The following is a 24431-nucleotide window of genomic DNA, read 5'->3' on the forward strand; positions in this document are numbered from 1 at the left end:
GTTTCCTGCTCTCTGTGAATACAAAGCTTGGCAGCTTTAACCGATGCTCTTTTTCAATGATTTTGGTATAATTTAACTCCAAAATATGATTTTAGAATGTGTGATAAAATTTGACGAATTTATCATGATATGGTAGAGCATTGCATAAAAACAATTTATTCGGTTAAATTTACTTTTCAGCTTTGTAGTTTTTACTAAATGCGCTGCAATAGAAACTTAAATTTTAAAAAACAAAATTTACAGTGAACTTTTACCATTTAAGGGAAAAATCAATAAATGAATTGTTTAGATTTCGTCTATTTCGGTTTTTAATAGCGGAATATGGTTTTTTACCAGAAATTTCGATATCATACAGTAACATAATTTTACCATTTTGTTTCCTCCGTGAGCATTATCAGTATTTTTATTTAAAAAAGCAGACATTGTAGAAAAATTAGAAGACAATTTGTCACACTAATTTAGTGATTAAATATCTTTTAATTTTAATATTTTTTTTGAAGAAAGTTAATAAAGCAAAAGTAAATAAAGACAAAATTTATCAAGATAAATAAAAAAAGCGAATTGATTATCTTTCCAATTGATTTGAAATATCTATGACAATTTGAAACTTTTTAAAATATGAACTTTTCTCGGAAATTTTATATTATGCATTTTTTTAGTTATTTTTAATGTACCTTTTAATATTACATTTAATATTACAACTTCTTATAAGTAAAAATTTTAACATTATTAATCAAGAATAAATTTATGATTAAATGGTTATTTTTATGTTGAAAAGTGCTTATGAAGAATCAAAAAATACCAAATTTTTATGAATAATTAGTAGCAATCAGTCTACATTGAGTAAAACTCTTTTCCTAATTAGTATTGAAATTAGTTTTTAAAAATGCCTCTTCAGACTGATAGAGAGATATTTGCGATTCAATCTTTAAAAAGTAATAAATGTATCTTTTTTTACATATATCTAAAATATTTTATATAGCTTATAAAGATTTCTTAATGTCTCGTGAACTTCAAAATCTATCAAATCCTTAGTATTCTGCGGTAATTTGGTTGTCCTTACATATATAGTTGCTTAAAAAATTAACGATAAATCACACATCATTTTGTAAACTATTTTTATGTATATAACTTATTTAAAATTTATGTTATGTATACATATTTATTAAGCACGCAGAAAAAAAATCTGGTAAAATTTCCTTTCGTTATGATAAAGACATTTCTGGCAAAAAAAACAACAACATACACTGGTTATCATAAATTAAGGAAAAATCACAAAAATAGCGATAACTCTTTCAAAAGTAAGCCAAACCGTGCAAAATTTGCATATGTTGTCCACTAAGAGTAGCTGAGTAAAATTGCAATATGCAAATTAGTGGCGCTGCACTCGGCTTACGTCATCTGCCTGGAGCATAAAAGTCCAAGTTTGAGAGAAAGCACACAAATTTTACTGTGATTGCGACATTGAAAATCTGAGATAGCCAATTCGTAATAATGACCTCTAGGCATCATTTGCCTGAAGAACTACGATGGAGAGCCATCGGGAGACTAGAGGCAGGGCAGAGTCAATCAGAAGTGGCCAGATGGCTAAATGTGAGTCCATCTGTGGTTCATAGACTTTGGAGGCAATTTCAAACCACAGATTCGGCATCTAGGAGGTTCAGTCAAGGACGGCCAACTGTTACGACCAGTGCCGATGACCGATATTTGACATTAAGTGCACGCAGGAATAGAACCGCTACTCCGACACATCTTAGATCCTCTCTTGCTGCAGCCACCGGAAGGTTGGTGTCAACGTCAACTGTGCGCAGAAGGCTCCACGAAGGTGGTCTGTATGCGAGACGACCAGCCATTTGCGTGCCGCTCACATCACGCCATAGGAGAGACCGTTTGCAGTGGGCCCGACAACATGTCCACTGGACGTCAGATCAATGGAGGCCTGTTCTCTTTACGGATGAGTCCAGGTTTAGTCTAGAAAGTGACAGTAGACGTTATTTGATATGGAGAGAACCTGGGACCCGTTATCATCCATCAAACATCCGTGAAAGAGATGCATACGGAAGAGGCAGTGTCTGTGTTTGGGGAGGCATATCCTTAGGAGGGCGCACATACCTCCATGTCTTTCCAAGGGGAACCGTGAATGCTCAGGTTTATCGAGACAACATCCTTGATGCTTATGTGCGCCCATATGCCGGGGCAATCGGTGATTGCTTCCTGTTACAGGACGATAATGCAAGACCACACAGAGCTCGCATTGTTGATGATTATCTTCAACAGGAAACAATTACTCGCATGGAGTGGCCAGCTCGATCCCCGGACTTGAATCCTATCGAGCACGTTTGGGATGCTCTAGGGAGGCGTGTATCTGCCATCAATCCGCCCCCTCAGACCCTTGCCACGCTTGCAACTGCTTTACAAGAGCAATGGCTCTCACTTCCTATTGAACTGATAGACCGCATAATTGAAAGCATCACACATCGCTGTTTGTGCTGTATTGCTTCTAGAGGCAATCATATTTCATATTAAAGGTACTTTTTCTATTGCAAACCGATACTTCCAATTTGTTTATTTTATACATGTGCTAATTTCTATACTACTATTAATGTCTGATAATTTCTTTTTAAGTTGTTTAATACCTTACTATGTGTTGTATATTGTGGGTAAGTTTCATAAAATTCCATGTGTAATTTCTTGAGTTATCGCGATTTTTGTGAATTTTCCTTAATTTATGATAACCAGTGTATATCTTGTAATAAAACCTATATATATGGTATTTAAATCAGTCACTTAAAAGTTTTTCTGCTCATAATGTTAATGGTTAAACGAAAATTCTGGTTTTCTAAATTATAGTTCTTGTTACCACACATTTAGTAATAAATACAAAATTGAAAAATAAATTTAACCAATTAAACGGTTTATATGCAATGCTCTAAGTTATATTTTAAAACAATGTTAAATTGTTAATTTTACCAAACTCACTGCTAAAGTGCTTCGGAAAAATTACGAAGCCTTTTGTGTTTTTATAGAGCCAGGAACAGGTAGTGACCATTCTCTGTTTCTCAATGAAAATATCTTGTAGCTTATCGAATATTTTATTCAACATGTTACAAAGTTTTTTTTCTGACTTTTAATTAATTACTTTATGTCTTCAAAAATATAGCAGGAAACATGATTAAACTAGCAAAAGATAAAGTGCAATTATTGATTAGTTAGCAATTTTATTAATAATGTCTCCAATATTTCCTTATCGATTTACATTTTCTTTTATTATAATATAATTAGTTTGGTACTACTCCAAACAGTTTACAATCAAATAGCTCGCATATTTCTAAACATTCAGTAATTTTTTTTCATTAATTTAACTTATTTCTATCTACTACATAAATATATTTAACATGCCTCATGATGAAGGCTTGGATGATAAATTTGCTTTTTTAAACATCATTAAAATTCAAATGTTGTTTATTTATACACATATACATATCCCTTAGGAAAATTTGCCATAGAGAAGCCTATGGTAATCTATGGCAACCTATGGCTACCATAGAAATTTGTATGGCAAGATGCCATACGCCTATGGTTACCATAGAGATTTGTATGACACAACCCCATAAGCCTATGGCTACCATAGAAATTCATATGGCAAAATACCATACGCCTATGGTTACCATAGAGATTTGTATGGCAAAACCCCAAAAGCCTATGGCTACCATAAAGATTTGTATGGCAGTATACCATAGACCAATGGTAACCATAAGGATTTGTATGGCACGTCACCATTGGCCTATGGCAACCACAGAAATTCGTATGGCAGTATACCATAGGCCAATGGTAACCTTAAAGATTTGTATGGCAGAATACCATAGAGAAAAGCTGATTTAGATCTCCACCAACGAAACAACAACTTCTATGGAGTCCTCAAAAACATGTTCTAAAAGAAATAAATATCCATTATTTCACCCCGAAGTTAATTAAATTCAACATGTAGTCCCACAAAGGATTCCTGGTGAGTCTTTTCCGGCCACTGGGTGGCCAATTTTACAATTTTTGAGTGTTTGAAATCCGATGTTCTATTCTTTTAGGCTTAGCGTATCAGACCGCCATATTAACGTGTCATCCACTACAAGTGGAATCTTTCGCTAACTTTGGCGACTTATTTTAATATTTTTTCGATCTCATTCTTGGTCAAAAACACTTTATTGCAAACGCTTATGCGATTATCTATCTGAATTTATTAAGTTTTTAATTTTCGGCTGTCTGGTACTTTTATTATCTGTATCTTTTTAAAATGTGTCGCGATTGGGTATAGGTTTTCGCTGTGTTAAATTTTGCTATTTGTTAACGCTGACATAGTACACTTTAATTAATATCTCGCTGTTTATATTTTTATCTAAAATTTTTATATTTCTTTCTCCCAACTGTTTCTGATTAAACGACATCTTCCTTTTTATTTTATCCCCTCCCCCTGATTTTATATAAATTTTTGAAGTCACAACACTTTTCCATTATTAATGGTGTTCTATTCCCCATAGCAATTTGTAAACAATCTTCATGATGAAAAACGCAGTTAAGTGCTTATGATCAAGCCAGATCATCATTTCTTTAATAATTGAATTTTTTTTAATTCTTTTAACTTGTTCGGTGATAATTAAATTTTATTGCTGTCATATATCAATATCAAAGTCAGCGTTTACATTCTCATTAGTTTTTTATTTTAATTCCACTTAGGTTCTTGCAATGCTTTTTTACATTATCTTACATACGTTAGGGCTTTATATTTTTATTTTGTGTTTAATTTTTGCTTGCCATTAAATTGTTTTTATCATGTCTCTGTGTTTTACTATCTTACAATTAATATTTCTTAACTATCCACATATATTTGTACAATGTTCTGTTTCATATTTATGCATAGCTTAGGGTCATCACTTAACTAGATTTGCTGGATTACTGGTTGACAATTATTTTGCTTCAATATTATCAACGGAACAGTCCCTGGCCAAATCATCTGCTGCTGATACCAAAAATGCTTTTAACAATTTAATCTCTCCTTAAGTTTACAACTTTTTCGTCATAGCGATGCCCTATACCCAAATAATTTTTATTTACTATCCCTGACCAAGTGTAAATAGCAATTATTAATTTTACCAATTTTAATCATGTCTTAAACATGTTTTGTACTTACCAATGTTTCAATATTGCGTTCTCTTTTCTAACTGTGCTTAACACAACTCAACATAAATTTTCTGAGTTTTATATCCCTCACTAGTAGGGGATCAACTAATTTAGCCTGTTTTCTATTCTTAGCTTTTCATAGTCCAATACCATCTTTTTTATCGATAAAATTTTGTTCACATGCCACCACTGGCAGCACCGTTACATATTCGGCTTTTGTCCAGTTTGGTCTATTATAAACTAATTTCGCTTCGACCACCGGCCCCACTCTTTATCTTTTGAGTTTTCATAGTATTTTATTGTTTTAGTAGTCTGTTTAATAGTAGCTTAGTATCGCATATCAAAATTTAAAAAAATTCATACTCGCTCCGACCATCGGACCATTATTTAAATTTGCTTTCTTTTAGGTTCCTCTAATATCTGACGCTCATCTAACTAATTATGATACCAATCAATCAAATTAACGTTTTTTATACTCGCTCCGACCTCCAGACTCTCTTTCTATTTTCTTGTTTTTCACAGTTTTAACAAATATTGGTTGCCTGTACTCAATATATTTTGTTCCTAATCAACATAACCAATACTTTCCCCACTCGCTCCGGCGGCCGGGCCCATTTTCTAATGGTTAGTACTAATCATATAAAATTTATTTGAATGAGAACAGCTTTCAGAAAGGATTCTGCAAGTGAAACAGGAGAAGTTTATCAAAGAATTTTTTCTTAAAAAAAGCTTTCTGGATATATATTTATTCTACAATTATTAAGTTTTGCAATTTTAATATACATTGCGAACGATTATTGTAAGTAACTATTTTTTGATGTATGATAAAATATCAACGAGAAATGTTGCTATGGCTGTATGGCAAAAGTGTACCATAGCCTATGGAAAAATATTTCGTCATAAGCTGTAGCAAATCTTAGTTTAATGGCAAAAATTTACCATATAAAAAAATGCCATAGGATATTCCTATGGGGTTTTGCCTATGGTAAAATTTTGCCATACACTTTTGCCATATACGTATGGCAAAATTTTGCCACATAAAAAAATGCCATACGATATTCCTATGGGGTTTTGCCTATGGCAAAATTTTGCAATACACTTTTGCCATATACGTATGGCAAAATTTTGCCATATAAAAAAATGCCATAGGATATTCCTATGGGGTTTTGCATATGGCAAAATTTTGCCACACATGTATGGCAGAAATTTGCCATAGGATATTTCTATGGGGTTTTGCCTATGGTAAAATTTTGCCATACACTTTTGCCATATACGTATGGCAAAATTTTGCCATACATGTATGGCAAAAGTGTATGGCAAAATTTTGCCATAGGCAAAACCCCATAGGAATATCCTATGGCATTTTTTATGGCAAACCTATGGCAAATTTTCCTAAGGGATATTATATATATATACATACATATACATATATTATATACATATACATACATATTCATATATATTATATATATACATACATATATTATATACATATACATATATTATATATGTATACATACATATACATATATTATATACATATACATATATTTATATACATGTATTTATATTTATATTATTACATGCTTGCACAAAATTGAAAGTAGTATAACGCTTATTAGATTTTAACTGATTGTTTTAGTTCGGAGCTCATAAATTAATTTGTTATCTGGTTGTCTTAGAAAATTAATTTTCAAATTGGCTTCCAAGAATGCAAGTAATTTGGGATAACACGTTAAATGCATAGTGCGCAAAAAATAAAAATAAATGCCTTGATAACTTTTGATCTAATGTTCCTTTTTTCACGTAATAATGATCCGAGGTATTAATCTTAAATATGCTAATAAAAGTGTGTCGATGATAAAATACGCAAAACATGAGTGGGCATAGCTAGATTTTTAAAAATATGCATGTTGTGCTTACGCAGATGACGTTATACACCGATACGTTGACGTCGACGTTCATTTTGAATTCCTCCAGAAACTCATATAACTAGAGAAGAATGAGATCCTTTATTGGATATAATTATAGCTCTGCGAATAGAAAAAAATAATCTTGGATCCGGGGCAAAATTTTGTGAACACGTTAATGTATGTGAACACGTTAATTACCGCCCGTATTTTTGTATTCTCATTGTAATCTCATTGCATTCGCATTGTAATTGTCTATTGTAATCTCATGTGGGCCACCCGCGCAGCTTAACACTCTTATTGTTGTATAACAATGCAAAATGCGTCACTAACAGATTAAAATAAATAAAAAAATTTATACAAAATGCAAAGAATGAAGTAAATTTTCAATACATTTTCATTAACTACTTAAAACAGTTTAATATCTTTAGATTTATATCATATATTTTACACAGCCAGTCACCAATGACTGACATCAGCCTAATATTTAGGCATACATAGGCTGATATTTCTCAGTATTTGATATTCCTAAGTACTCAGTATTAATCAGCAATGGCTGATATGGCAATCAACGTGTAAATGAATGAAAATCTGCCTCACAGCTCTTCTTTTTGTATGGTAATTTTTTTTAAAAAATATTGGGCCCTAGATGCTAATTTCTTAGTGGTGGCGGTATGATGATCTATTGCCCGGAAGTTCTTAGTGGCCCGGAACTATTGCAAACATTTCTTTACTGAAAAATTTCATTTAGGAAATATTTATTTTCGGAATTGAAGAGAAAAAATGTTAAGCTTTGTGCAGACACGTATAATATACACGAAAGCGCGAACACCGTTCGCTGAAAATTTGACACTGTCGGAGAATTTTTTTTTTCAATATCAAGCCTCTTCAAGGAAAATTTGTCTTTTTCGAAATCCCGACAAGAATCGTTTTTAGCACCAATTCAAAAGTGGTTTTAAGTTACATTCACATGGTTTAAAATAGCACATTACGATTCCTAGTTTCGCGATTTAAGATCGCATACCCTGTTTCGCTTTTTCACTATTTTATATCACCTATCGCGTTTCGTATTCTCGCAATTTAAGAGCCACTGTTATGATTTGTGCTTCAAGTGACTTGAAAATTATAAAATTATCTTAAAATCAAGCATTGAGATTCGTATTTAGGCGATATTAAAATTAAACATCAAGATTCATACTCTCACGATTTTAAGATCAAATATCGATATTCATATTCACGCGATTCCAAAATTAAATATCGAGATTCGTATTGATGCGATTTTTCTTGATTAAATTTCAGGTATTTTTTTTCAGTTACTTAAAAAATATTTTTGCACATAATATTTTTGGATTTCTATTTTCCTCTTTTCTGGTTTTTTGCCAAAATTCTTCCTGTGGCATGAATTAAGATAGAATTAATATTGAAGAAGAAGAAAAGTCTACTTCTGTCAAACGAATTTCACCAAAACTAGATTTCGACGAAAGGATTGAAACTAGTTACAAGAGTTAATCAATGCATGCAGGAAGTTTTTTAATTGAGATTTTGTGTTTGCAGAAAGTTTTTTCAAAATGATTTTATCTAAACTGGCTGTGTGATAGCACTCATTTTTTACACCTGCCATACTCTATGGAAATGACATTTCTGATAGAGAAAAAAATATATAGTTCTGATAATAAAACCGAAATATACGGTATTTAAACCATTAATTCGGTAATTTCTCCGGTAAAATGGTAGCAGTTTTCTAGAAATTCTGGTTTTCAAAATTATAGTTTTCGTTGCACACATTTAGTAAAAATTGCAAAGCTGAAAGTAAATTTAACCGAATAAATGTTTTTAATGAAATGATCTAAGGTGTCATGATGTAATTACCAAATTTTACCGCATTAACCTAAGTTTGTCACACATTATAAAACTGTATTTTATTGTTAATTTTACCAAGTTATTATACCAAAGCACTTCGATAAAAATTACTGAGCATTTTATCGTTAGATTCAGAAACAGAACAACGTAATAAAACTTCAAAGAAACTTATCCCTCAAAAGAAAGCATTTTCTCTTACTATTCATATATTTTGGTTATACGATAATGTATTTTATTTATTTTTCACTAAAACACGACATATCGGCACTCGTACTCATTTTAATATTTATTCCTCCTTAATTTTATTATTTTATTGCAAGCTACACTAAATTTTGATGGTATGTAACTTCATAGATCTACGAAAAATGAAAAAAGGTTCTACCGTATCAAAGTATCGAAACCTTAAACTTCTATATTTTAACTGTATTTAATTTCGTCATACACAAGTTTGAATCAAAAGTCACAGAAATAGAGAGTGTATTTAAAAGGAATATCAATGCATGAATAAGAGCATTTCTAATAAAATTCACAGAAAACATTCTTCCGAAAGAAGGTCTTATCGTTTGACTATTCAAATTCTTTGGATATGTGATGCATACTTTACTTATAAAGCATCAAAACATTACATATAGACACACATATTTATTTTAACTTGAACTCTGGTATTTTCGTTGGAGGGAGAGTCATATAGTAAGGCTTTCAAATTTCTTCGAAATGGGAATTCTGACCTGAATTTTAAAATATACTTTTTGATAAACATGATCCTCCCACACCCTTCCCCCCGGTGGAAAAGAGAAGATACATACGATGTGAATACAAAATTGAAAGAGACATCTCTAAAAGCACGCGATGTTCTAGAACACTTCTCAGTACAAGAGGCTTGTACCTGACTTAATTTGCTGTAATGGGCCATAAAATTTTTCAGCACAATACTGTTGGCTTTAAATAGTGTCGCTGCCTTTTTAAAGATATTAATCGTGCCGTAATTTAGAAACTTTCAGAATTTACCGTGAATATATCTCAAAAATTAGTGACTTCTGAGAAAGAAAAAGGGCTAAACTGTCTACAATGAATGTTAATGATTACATTGTAAATAGAAATATGTTTTTCTCCATATTTTATTTTTCTTCTGACTTTAAAAATCTAAGTATAGACAAATGTTATCGCACTATTATTTTGGCGTTTCTATAGAATGATATATTTTACCATATTATGGTAGTTATGACTATACTTTCTTCCTCATTGTAATAAATATTAGTAAGTTTTAAGTAATATACATCCTTTAATTCAAAAAAATAGTTGCAGAGTTTAAAGTGAGAAACTTAATTATTTAGTTTGAAAAAAAAATTCCAACTCAATTTTTTATACATTATCTCAGTTTGTTAATAATCTAACAATGCGAGTCCGTTTAAAGCGGAAAGCTATATATTATGTTTTGTCGTTTAAAATCATGTATAAGCTTTTCATTCATTTATCGTACTTAAGTGTGCATACTGAATGTCATATTAAGTTTTTAAATTACCTTCCGAATGTTGACCGACAAAGTATATTAAAATAAACCTTAATTGTTTTAATTTCCGCTAAATTGACTTCATAATTATACTATAAGCTTAGTATTTTGCGTATTTTCCGTTAAAAAAATCTATCTTGAAGTAAAAATTTACATTATTTTTAAATCCAGATTTAATTAGTCTTGATAAGCTTTTTTTTTTAAATCGAAATGACTTGTAAAGGCTAAACAGGCAACTTTCTGCAACTTTAAAATGTTAGCTTGCCCTATAGAAAATTCCGGATCAAATAACAGCACTTTGGATGCAACACATCACAGCACATTAAATCCAATTTCACCCTAAAATTCATTTTTACCGCAAAATATTTTACCCAAAATTTTACTGTATTTATTCAGTGATTCAGGGATTTTGCGGTGATTATTACTGTAAAAATTATGGTTCATCAGATTTTTTGTTCCGTTACATGTTCCGATAAGAATGGATTTAATGGTAAAAAGTACTGGCTGCCAGAGTGTTGGCCTTTTTTGCCACAATTTGCTCTGGAATTTTTTGCATTGTGGATAATATTTCTATTGGTTGTTGATAGCAATTTACGAAGGCTTATTGAAGATAGCTGGCAATCTGTAAATATTTCGTTTGTAAATTAAAAAATACTAAACTGCAAAGTACAAAAAAATCTTTTTTGTGACTGAATAATGCTCATTAAACACAATTTTTAATTTTATAAGTAACTTTTCAATTATATAAGTATTTCCCCATTTATTGTTGACGTTTCACTGTTATCTAAAACTTGCTTAAATTCAAAAATTGGAATTGCCGAATTCGAACCTTCCTTTGTACTTTAACTAACACAAATTCAAGATTGTGAATTTCAAACTTTACAAAGTGTAATAAACAGTCAACAGAGAAAATTTGCAGTCAATAACTGCAAAATAATAGAGTTGACCCGATAGAGGAACCAATCGAGCTTCCCTTTTTGTCGTTAATTATAAAGTGCCTCCTAGTTAGAACCTCAGAAAGACAGCGAATTAACTGAATTTTAATTTGCTTTTTTATACTTATAAAATAAAATGTCCCAATTTCTGTTTTTTTATCTTGCAGAGTTTCGTTGCTGTTTTTTCTTACTATAATCATCTTTATTAAAACTATGCCACTGCAATGTTATTGCATTGTAACCTTTTGAAATTTAATTACTAGCTGCTGTAATAAAAACCTTTTAAATGATAAAAGGTTAGTAATAAAAGGTTCAATTATAAAAAGGCCAATAATAAAAGGTCAAAAATAAAAGGTTTACTGGATTCAATAAAATATTTTTATGCATGGAAAATAATGCACTTTTTCACTATTTTGCTATTTGTTTTTATCATAAACAAAGTAAAAATTATAAAGATGTATTGTTATAATAGTATGTATATGTATTGTATTGTTAATATGTTCATATGAAATATTCTTATTCTCAATTTTTTGTTTTGACATTATTAAATCGACAATTTGGAAATGTCCTTCATATTCTAAATAGGTCATACATTTTACTATGAAACAAGAAAAAATGCCTTTCAAAGAAAATAAAAATGATGTTTATGTTATCGTCGAAAAAGTTATTTATAGTGATTTGACTAATCATAAAACGGGATTATGTTCGAATCTTCAAAAATCTTTATAGTTGTTTCTTAAACCTTCCAGAATTTAAAGCTCTTATTCAGTTCAAATCTTCTACTCGAAAGAAAAAGATGTATACGAACGGAATTTCTTTTTAATTCTTGTGTGATTTGTTTTGTTTTCGATCAAACCAAAATGTCCAACAGAAAGTTCAATCGAAAATTTCCTTTTTATTTCCTGTATGTTTGGAACAAAAGAAAGCTATAAATGTGGAAAAAAACGAAAAACTTAGTTTTCTCCATAGGACAAGCTTTAAAAGACATCTCAACAAAAATAATTTTGTTGTGTTCTTAAAAGGTTTTACTAGTTCTATTAAATTTTCGTTTTTCTTGAAAAAACAAAACCACTTAACCACTAAATTTGATGGAGGCCAATACATTTTAAAGAAAAACTTTAAAATACAGTTGTAACTTGTTTTAAGAAAAAGTAATAGTTTACTACAAATTTCATGGAATGCATTTATTTTAGAAATAATTCCTAAAATATGATCAATTGTTTATGAAACATAAAAATGAATTAAAGCATTATTTTTTCTACTAAATAAAAGGTAAAACAATCCATTTTTAGGTTTTACTCAAGTCAAAATTTTTTATGGTTTTCCATTGATGGACCAACATAATATTGATGGTAACCATCAATAATTCCAACATGAACCATTATATTTTTGAAGATAACCAACATAAGTAACTACTCCCCTTATGTAGAAATTCGTACTGATTTATGATGGTCTAACATAAGAATAGCAACTTTTAATGTTTGTTCATGTTAAACCATCAGAAATTTCCATCATAGTATCTTAGAAATCAAATGTCGGAACGATCATGAACAGCCATCATCCTAATGTAGGAATTCGGATTGATTTGTGATGGATCAACATAAAAAAACTTTTTTCGATGGTATATTCCAGAAGACCAACAAGAATTCCCATTAAACCATCATGAAAATGTATAGCTGGATCCCTAGTTAACCATCACGGATCATCATGGATTGTTGGTCCATGAGAATCAAACTTCTCTTTATGGTTAACCATCATAGTATTAAAGTATTCTTTTCCATCATGGAATGATAGAAGTTTTTTATCATATCGAAAACATGAAAGCATAATAGAAAATGTTGGATGATGGAGACCAACCATCAAATAATGTTGGACCAACATGAATAGCACTGAAACAAACATAAACCATCAAAATGGTTTGATGGAACTATCAAGAATTTTAACTTGGGTACCTAAATCAATATATGTTTAGTAAATTTCAATACATCTCGTGCTGATAAAATTGCTACATTAAAATAGGTTTGTCCTGACTATTGGTATGGATTGTAATGGATACTAAAATCGAGCTATAATAAGATCTCGGTAGACGCGTGTATAAAGTTATCTTTTAAAAAAAAGTAAGTGGTTATTTTTATTGCTTTTAAGAATATATCAAAGTGAAAAAAGGTGTAAAAAAAGATTTAATTAAAATAGAGATGTGTTGGCAAGAAATGGCACATTTTTTAATAATTTAAATTTTTTCTGACTTCAGTGACGCAGAAAAAACAAAATAAAAATAAACATTGTCGAAAATGGGACGTACAAACAAATAATCTCTTAGCTCAAATATTCAATGTTAGTTTAAATTAATATCATCAATAACATAGTATTTAAATATTTAGTAACAAAATCTATACTCTAAAAGACCAATTTCAAGAATAAAAATATATACTGCTTTTAATATAGATAACATGCAAAAAAATGTATGTCCTCCGCACTTGCATGACTTATTTGCTGGGAATCTAAAAGTAACTATTTTTAGAAACCTTAACGACCTGTAAGAAGACATCTTCGAATATTATTAAAAATGCGGAAAGCAAAAATAATTAACGATGTTTTTTAATTAATTGCTTTTAAATTACTTTGGATTCTCAAACTAATTAAGACTTTTTTCGTCCGAAGATTTTCTTTAATGAACTTTGATTCCAGCAACTTTCAGTCCTTTCAATTTTTATTTTTCTCCAAAAAACCTTTGAAATATGTTTCTTTATAACAAATAATTATTTTGAAAAATTCCAATTTAAATTAAAATATCACAATCATTATTTTTTTTTACCGTGTCAAGTAACACTATTCAGTAAAAATAATGAATCTATATTTTTTTGTAATTAAAATTATGTGAATAAACCTTTTCTCCCAAAACAACTGCTAGATTTTTTTTATTTAATTCTTTTAAGGCTTAAAACTTAATAATTCTTCGAAACCTATTAAAACGGTTATCACAATTAAAAGACACTCATTAAAAAGAACGAAATAACATTTATTAAATAAAAATTGTTCAAACTTTCACAGAACAAAAGCTTCTTTTTTGGGTTCCACTAATTATTTCTTTGCTAAAAACATTCGATTCCTTACACATTTAACCGAAAATATTTTAGTCACTTTCTAACATGTCTCGGAAAAATTCCTAAAAAGACTCGACAAGGGTGGATTTTAAAAGAGCAAAATTTAAAGGATTAGATGAAGTCAGATCTCAAGCTTAAGAACGTGTGGGAGAGTCATGAAGAGGTAAACATATCGCTGGTTCAAAACTAAAACGACACTTCTGTACTCACTTCTCATTCAAATAACATGAGAAGTGAGTGCAGAAGTGTCGTTTTAGTTTTGAACCAGCGATATGGTATCACGCGCACATGATATGCGCATGGTAGGACAAGGTGTGCAGTGATATGACGAGCCTTAAATAATTATACACTGCTGTAAGAAATTACGAGAATTTGTAGACTGGGTCGATTATCTAAAGAGCTGCAGGACCGATTATAATGAAATTTGATGTGTACGTACATTGATACAATACAAAACAAATAACCATTCAACAATTGTAATACACACGTATGATCGTGCTTAACACGCGTTGGAGCAACACCTCCTAGAAAAGAGTAGGCCTCTGCACGGGTTACCATAAATATCCTTTAGTAGTCCAAACGTAATGACATATTTCGTATTTTCAACCACTGCGCAGCTTAGTACCCCGAACGTAATGACATCCTTCTTATTTTTCATCAACTGCGCAGTTAACTTCGTCACATCGGACTACTAATTTGATCCGTGCTGAGGCCTTCCTTATTCTAGGAGGTGTTGGTTGGAGTCGGCAGGTATGAAACAGCGGTTGCAGAATAAATAAAACAAAAAAATGGGTAAATAGAGGGTATGGTCCCTTCTTACAGATACACGGGCCTTGCAGCGTGATTTCATACTTGAAATAAGGCAGTTTATCATTTCCTGTGGCAATTGGCCTGAATTGTTCTGCGGCAATTTCATACCTTCCGACTCCAACGAGGGTTACGCGCGATCATGCTTGCGTATTACAATTGTTGAATGGTTATTTGTTTTGTATTGTATCAAAGTATGTTGAAATCAAATTTTATTAAAATTGGTCCAGTAGTTCTATAGTTAATCGCCCTATTCTGCACATTCTCTTAATTTCTTACACTAGTGCATTATACTTGCAGCAGTCCGATGTTGGCCAATAAAAGCTCATGGAATTTGAGTCGACTCAATCTCGCGACCAATGGCATGAATGCGGCAGTGTGCTCAGCATTGTGCCTTTACTTTTGAGACAAGCTGTTACCCATTGGTCTTCAAGATGCCACTGAGAATCGAACCCTATTTCTTCTTTTAAAAAAAATTTCTGTATGTTGGCATTGTTGCAAACTTTTATCTAAGCATTTTACTTACATTTCCAATGATTATGATGTTTAAATTTGATATAATATATCTGCGTACCTTACAATGGGAAATAAAAGAAAAATATTGAAACTACATACACTGAGGGGGGAAGAAGTATGGTCCAAAATACCACAATATAGTAAAATTAACCGTGTCCTAGCTCCATGGGAACACCGAAAATCTCGGTAATTTTTACCGAAGCGATTTTAATAATGATTTTGGAAAAAATTAACAATAAAATATGGTTTTATAATATTCAATAATATTTGTTAATTTTTTCATGACAATTAGAGCTCGCCAAAGAACAGTTATTTTGGTATTTATGAACCAGAATTATGATTCTATACAACATAGAGTTCCCAAAGAAAAATGGAAAAATAAAGAAGAGAAACAAAACTAAGAAAGCTACAGAAGTCAAGAGAGATAAAAAAAAAAGATAAAAAAAATGAAGCAAGAATAAACACAGTGGCCAAGAGGGGAAAATCAGAGTAGAAGACACTTTCACACTTAATGGAAAGGTGAAGAAAAACTAATGTTGTTAACAAGGAAATCAGCATTCATATGAATAAAACAAGATTCTAGGGCATCAAGATGAGCTGATGTGACTGGGATGGAAATAGTTTTGGCATTGCCAAAATTGAATTAATGCCCAAGATTCCAACAATGTGTACTAATTGATTATTTTTCGTATTCATTATATCGTACATATCTATCGTGTTACTTTAGTCCCAATTTTAAAGCGCATCTAATTAGTCCAATATAGCCAAGGTCACACTGACACAGAATGCGGTAAATGCCCCAGCAAATTAAAGTTATTTTTACGAAAAATATCATTTATATACAGTATGGTAATTTTACCCGAATTTATTTCTCCGTGTACGAATAAAAAATAATTAAACTTTACGCATTTGTTCTGCTTTTGATATTTTAATAATAGATGGATCCATTTTGAAATTATTTTTTCAGATTATTATATTTTAACTAAGTAGATAAAAAAAATAGAAGAAACTGCTCCAAAAGTCAATTCGAAATCGAAATCATTTTAGAAATTGTTACACCAATCGCTATTTGCCTTTAGATGTTCTATCATTAATTGATAGGGATTATTTATCGTTTGCAATTTCTTGAACTGCAGCTAAGCCGGGTTGTTATGATTATGTCGTTGTTATGCTTCAGCTCCTGCAATTTATTTTCTTGTAATAATCTCCCTTTTTTTCAAAACTTACTGACAATTTATTGAGTAAATGTTTATAAAAAAGCAAATAAATCTATAACAATCTTAAAATCCCCTTTTCTGGATAATACTGTTTTAAAAAAATCTACATAGATAATGATTTAATCAAAATAATTGGAACCATCTAAGGTGTATTATTCATCAATCTTTTTCGTCAACATCTTATTTTCTACAATAATTAATTTTCATCAACAGCAAACTTATTCCCAAAAAGTGTTTTTTTTATTTATCTTCATGTTCAATTTTAAGATAACGAAATTTACTATTCTATTCCATTCTTTTTAAGATATTCCTCATTGAAGATAATATTAATCGTAACGAATTTCGCACAAACTCTAGACAATTAGAGATCATAAAAAAAAACTACTGATAAATTACATTGTGGATGAAGTTAAAAATCTCCCATTTAAATCTTCAATTCCATTACAGAGAAAACAAAATGGAGCACTTTTTCTTTTGACTTGATAAATCTACCTCCAAAGCATCATCAATATTTTTGTCATGGGTGTTCTCGAACATGGAATAATGAATAAATTCTTTTTTCGATACGATATTTTAAACTTCCTGAATGAATATCGATACATACGATATCGCAGACTGTTCAGTGAAATTCTTAGAAGTCGTCAATGCAAAACAGCAGGGTTTTTTTATTTTATTTTATTTTTCTTTCTGGCGATAAATAGCTTTTTGATGTCAGTTGAGGCGCAGAGAATTCCAAAGTTTTTCAAATGATGTATGATTCCTTTTGCATTAAATTTCACACCCAGGCCCTTTTTTGAACATTTCATTTATTAGCTTGAAAGTTTATCTCACCAAAGAGCTTTTTTGTTAACAGCCTCTTGGCGATTTTCTTCTAGTTTTATTATCAGCTACATGTCGAATTCTTACTTTTTTAACGATATTACTTTTAATACCGATTCATGAATTTTTCATGTTTGTTACATATTTCGCAACACAATTCTATTTGCCCAATTTCGAAATATTTCATAAACATGATATCTCTCTTGGAGCTTGGTAAAATATCTTTTCATATCAATATATTAGTGTATATTGAAGGTACTTCAATTTACCAAAGTATATCTCACTATATATTCATATTAGAGGGTGTGAAACATTTCGAAAATGTATGAAATGTTTTTTTTTTATTTTGCTAGATTTCCAGATTTTTTAAAAACTCAAAGTATAAATTATAAAGCAAGGTTTATGGCACACACTAATTATTTCTAGTATTATTATATGATAAATAACTATTTGGTGTTATATGGTTTTAGATAGTTTCCATGTTACTTGTCATAGCATTTATAAACTGCTGTAAATGTCAATGTATGCAACGATTTTATTTCACAACTTATTAAGTAACATTAATTAAGTTTCACTTACTTCAAATTGTTCAATACCATAATGGAAAAATCATAAGGATCTGGTACCCAGTAAGACAATGAAGTCAGACATCGCTGGCTGTGGTCAGTGAGCAAATGGGTGACCACTTTGATCAGCCTACGAAGGGACTTTTGGAGCGTGTTATCGATCCTCGTTAAACTGTTATACCGTAAGTTGCTGGATTTCGCAAGCTGGACCTCAGGCAGCCAAGGTGGATCAGCCATCCTATCTGCAAAAGATCGAAATTGGGATGGCATGTCTTCGAATCATCTTCAGGGATATTTTCCAGATCATCGCCAATAGCCCATTCTGCAGCTTTCATGCGACTTAAAACTACTACTACAATATTGTGCGAAATCACTAATTATTATTATTATTTACAATTAATTTCAGATAGAACCGCATTGATGCACTATTTTATTCTTAATACTCATGATTATCATTAATAGGAAACATGGTGTAACTTTAAACAATTTTTAAGATTTTATAATAATGCGTTATGGGAGTTCTGTTTAAATAATGAGTCCAAATCTCAATACCCAAATATGAACGATAAAACAAAAAATAGAGGAAAAGCAAAGAAAGCATTAATAAATTACATATTTAGGAGAATGAAAACAATTTAGATCTCCAAAAGAAGCATTGGATCTCTCTAACGGCACATAAGTATATTTGTGCTCTGCATTCAAAAAACTTTTTAATTTCATGAAACATAGCATTGTACAACAAAAAAGTGAAAACTATTTTTAATCATATTTTAAAATAGGTATATTTTGGTTTTATAACCATTATTCTTTTTTTAGAAATGTCATTATCATGCAATACAGTAATTTTAACAGATTTTTTTTCTCCCTGCACATCCTTTCCAAACTTCTGCGGATCAATTATGTTACAATTTATGAAGTTTCAATTGTATCCAAAGCTATTGTTTTTAAAAATAAAAAAAATATTTAAAAATTCAAAATCAAGGATCGAAGTACATTGTAAAAATAATCAAAGTGCCGTTTATTAACTAAATTCAAATAGCATATACGAATGACGTTTAGGGTTTAATGAATACCTTATTAAAAATCGAAATAAATCGGTTTATAGTGCCCTAAACTAAAAATAATTTGATAATTAAGCAAAAGCTTTGTTTTAATAATTAGATTCCTTTTCATATTTAATGTATGAAGTTCATGATAAATAACCGTTTACCGAATATTTTCGAACACCGTGTTCACCTTCATTTGCCTCAAAGCTTTGTTCGAATATTTACTGTATGTGAACTTAGCTATTGTTACGAATAACAAAAGATGATTTCTCATGGAAAGTAAATTAAGATTTTGCGTGAGAGTATAAATTAGCGTCATTCTTCAAACATAGCTTCAAATTTCCTCAGGGAACGACACGCCCTATCTAATGGTAAACTAAAAGCAAAATTAATTCTATTTCTTCTATTCAATGTCTTGATTACTTTATATCTACCATTTTGCAATTGATAGTGGGGGGGAAGGGTAACGCAAAATATTGTATCTAATAAAATAAATTACGAGATTAAACTTGCTACCTGTAAATAAAGCTAAAACAAAGAGAAAAGAATAAAAATAATGTCATCTAAGCAGATATGCCACGAAACACAAAAAAATTAAGGTATATTAAGCCGAAACTTTTTTTTATATTTCCAATGCAGCAGGCGATATACACATTATCCTAACGCCGTACAGAGATCAAAAGAAAAGAAAAATACAAATACAGAAAGATATGAAATATACAAAATACAAAAACAAAACATCAAACACAAAAATTAAATCAAGAACTTAAATTGAACAAAAGTTCTCTAGCCTCCCAGTATCGGGAGTAGATGCAGTTCTTCGTGAGAACTGAACAGTTGAGATGCTGTTCAGCATTCATCGTCGCACCACTGCGGCAGAGGGGGCAGGCAGGATTATCCACCATTTTAAGACGGAAAAGATGAGCGTATAAGCAATCGTGCTTGGTAGCAAGACGAAAGGCAGCTACAGCGCTACTTCTTGGGCAATCGGGGAGATTAAGGATGTCATTTCCCCACGATTTTTCTTTTGTCTGTTCTTTTAGCAATGATATATGTGTTGTCTTAATTGCATGATTAATCATTAACGAAGTGGATTTATATAGCTAAACAAGTTATTTGGGGCTTGATTAACGAAGCAACCTTTTTTGGCCAGTGCATCAGCTTTTTCGTTGCCGGAGATACCACAGTGGGATGGGATCCATTGTAAGGCAATTGTTTTATATTTTTCACCCATCTCTGTCATTAAAGATCTACATTTCACAATGGACAAAGAGCTAGGGGCTTGAGAGTAGTTGGCAATGGCCAGAATTGCAGCTTGGGAATCCGAGAAGATGACAGCTTGATCGAAAAGAGAAGGACGAGCATTTAAATGAGTTAAAGCTACTTTATTAAACCGAAACTAAACCAATGGTTATCTGTGGCTCAAAAACTTGAAAAGATGTTGATTACCTGGGAGAAAAAAATATTAAGAGCCAATTTCGCACCAATCAGAGAGTAAAATATGTGGTGAAATAGATTCAACAATGAAATCCAAGAGAATAAAAAAAAATATAAAATATATTATATCAAAAAGAATCCAATGGTAGGGGCATATAGAAAAAAAATGGCAACAGATGCACAAAAAAGGATGTTTAATGGCAACTGTCAAGGTCAAAGAAAATGGGAAAGACAAAGAAAGTGATGGATAAATGAGGCTGAGAGAGACCTCAAGATCTTGAAAATGTGACATTTGAAAGTCAAACCACGAGGCAGACAGCTTTGGATTGGAATTGTTAGGGAAGTCACGGCCCAACACGTACTTATGTACCAGGACTAAGCAAGTAAACAGATCATTCCGGTATTATACTCTGTAAAAAAATATTAAAAAAATTAAACAAAATCCCTGTGCCATTAAGATAACTGACCAGCATAAAGGGTTTCAATCCCTTACCGTAGAAATAAAATTTTGTCCGTAAAGCTGTCATTGATCTACAAATAGATGCCTAATTATAATTTTTCCTTCTTCTAAAATGTATGGTCACTGACTGTAAAAGTTACTATCAGTTCATGCCTTAACTTTATTTGTGGTTCAAGTGATTTGTTTGTCGATTCTATGCGAACCGTGAAACGAGGCAAAATAGTGTGTAATGCTGCCATCTGTCGAGAATTGAGAGAGATGCGTGTTTGTTATCTGAGTCCAACAATGTAGTCGAAGTGTGAGAGAGTGGCACCGGCTGATTACGAATCCGGGTCGTATGTGTTCGTAGCTTGATGCTGTTACCAACATTGTACCTCCCCGAACTGAGGTAAAGTGCATTATAAATTAAGCGTATAAATTAATGATCCACTTTTGCTCAAGTGTGTCACATTTACTGACTTGGCTCTTTTTTGCAAAGAAGGTAGGTGGCTGCTTAAAGTAACAGTTAAACCTCCAATTTTTACGGAAATTTCTTTGAGATTATCGAAGATTTTTTTTAAATAATACAGGGTGTCTATAAAAGAACTCCGGGGTTTTAAAAATTCATATCTCACTAACTATAAAAGATAGCAAAATTTAGTCGATTTCTCTGAAAAGAGTAGCTCAAAAAGTTTTACTCATACCAATTGGGAATGTTTGTATCAACTGTTGGCTGCGCTGCAGGGCGTTGACCTTGAAATGACGTCGCGAAATTTGAAATGATGGCGACTCCGCAACAAAAGGCTCTATGTGTTATTTGGCTCATAGAAACGAAGTCTTTAGTTACCCTACAAAGAAACTTTCGACGTAACTATGGCGTTAACCCGCCTTTTGACAAAACCATTCGTCAATGGTTCAGTGCATTTAAGGAAACAGGAAGTGTTTTGAAGCAAAAGTCGCCGGGTAGGCCGAGTGTGTCTCAAGAGAAAGTGGACAGAATCCAAGCTACATGCCTTCGAAGCCCTAAGAAATCGTTGACAGGATGCAGCCTGGAGTTGGGGTTACCAAGATCTCAGGGAACGAATAGTCAATTGTGTGGCAACCGTCCCCCCAGACATGCTCGCCAGGACATGGAAAGAGGTAGAATACCGTTTAGACGTCTGCCTTGCCACTAACTTGGCTCATATAGAACTTTACTAAGTGTTAAAAAAAACTTGATAATGTAAGCTTTTCAGCCATGTATAAAACATGTATGTATGTTTTTATCTCATTAAAATATTTTGCCTCAAAACCCCGGAGTTCTTTTATAGACACCCTGTATTACAGCACAGTACTACTTTTTTATTTTATTTATTATTTTATTTTATTAGAGATTATTGTAGCAAAACACACAGAAAAAATTATGAACGTTGCATGAGAAACATATGAATGTGTATTTTATTCAGTATGATAAAATACGTTTTGAGAAATATTAAAATTAAATTTAAGAAGAAATATTAACAGAGAGAAGTTGAAATATTTAATCAAAATACTTTATAAAATATTCAAACATTTTAAGGTATTAAAATTAAACAAATAACCAAACAATTTTAAAGCAAATTTGAGAGTTTCGGTCGAAGCGAATTCTTTCGATTAAAATTAACAAAAGAAAATGATAAAATTATCATCGAACTAAATGTGAAGTTTATTACCGCAGCAGGGTGCTGTCTTCGCTATGTCTGGAAGTGTTGACATTTCATCGTTTTTAAATTAAATAAAATAAAATTATTTAATAATTGCTCTATAATTAAAGTGCATCCCCTTTTAATGCTTCTATGTATTTTAAAAAAATTCTTATAGCATCAGACAGAGCGAAAACTATTTACTTCCCTTTATAAAAGCGATCAACATAAGTCAGAAATTAAACTACTGAAAACAAGTGACGATATTCTCTTACAAATATAATGGAATAAAATTCAAGAAAATAAATGAATAATAATAGTAGTAATTAAAGGAATAATAATTTAGTCCGAATGATGATATGAAATGTAAGTACTTGTAAATATAATGTAAATAAGTATGACAAAGTATAAATATGAAAGTTTTATTTCATGTTCACTAAATTAAACAAAACTTAATTGTTTAGTCATTATTATTTTAAAGCAAAAATGCATTAAATTCCCCCTAATATACATATGTATGCATCTCTAAAATTAGAATTATCTAAAATTCGAACTTATACTTTTGGTTTCCAAAGCTAGAAATATTCTTAATTTGATTTCAAATTTCGCCATCTAAAAATGTAATTATACGTATTTTCTATTTAAAAAACGAAATAAGTTTCGCTCTTTCGGTCTTTCTAATGGATTTTCTTAACACTCTCTCCTGAGGAAAAGGTATTTAATCGACGAAAAAAACTCGTTGAAGGGTTTTTACTGAAATAAATTAAATAAATTTATTTAGACACGGTAACTTAATGACAGATACTGGGTGCATTTTCCGCACTGATGCTTTTAAGTTTAAAAGACGAAATAACGAAATAAGATTTTTGTAGCGCTGAAAAACTAATAGCGTATAAAGCATTTTCTTGCCTAGTAATTAAATTTTAAGATAGGTGTTTATTTTATGAAGAAAAAAAAGTGAAATGTACTTCCCTGAACGAAATGGAAGTTAAAATTAAATTACATAGAGAATAATTGATAAATCTCTTTAAAAATAAGTGTTTCGAAAATTAAATCTAACTATACGAAACGGGATAATCCATTGTCAACTTTTCCGCGTTACTTACAAAGACAATGAAAAAATATATAATTGATTTATTTCAATTTCATTATTCTATGCCAAGTTTGAATGTTTTAAATTTAAATTTGACATTTTTTCCTATTACAATATATTTTTAATAGATAAAATTTATAAAAAATGAAAAAAATTTGATATAAAAGTGAAAATTAAAGCTTAAAAATTTTTTATTTTTTTAAAGCTAAAATTGTGCTGACAAATATCACAAAGAAACAAATTATTCTTTCGGTGAGATAGGTTACGCGTTAGATAGCAGATAATATTCTTAAACTTGACAAAAGTGAAATTCAACAAACACAGAAGTCATATCTCGTC

General features: G+C 31.0%; 1 protein-coding gene across 2 annotated transcripts in view; it reads left to right on the forward strand.

The window, feature by feature from the left end:
• The window catches only part of LOC107456846 (sodium/potassium-transporting ATPase subunit beta-2-like), a 107111-nt gene that overhangs the window by 14783 nt on the left and 67897 nt on the right, over positions 1-24431 (forward strand). The gene's annotated exons all lie outside the window — the stretch shown is intronic.

Source organism: Parasteatoda tepidariorum, chromosome 6 (assembly GCF_982258835.1).
Source record: "Parasteatoda tepidariorum strain Cologne lab strain chromosome 6, Ptep-v5.0, whole genome shotgun sequence".
Lineage (NCBI taxonomy): Eukaryota > Metazoa > Arthropoda > Arachnida > Araneae > Theridiidae > Parasteatoda > Parasteatoda tepidariorum.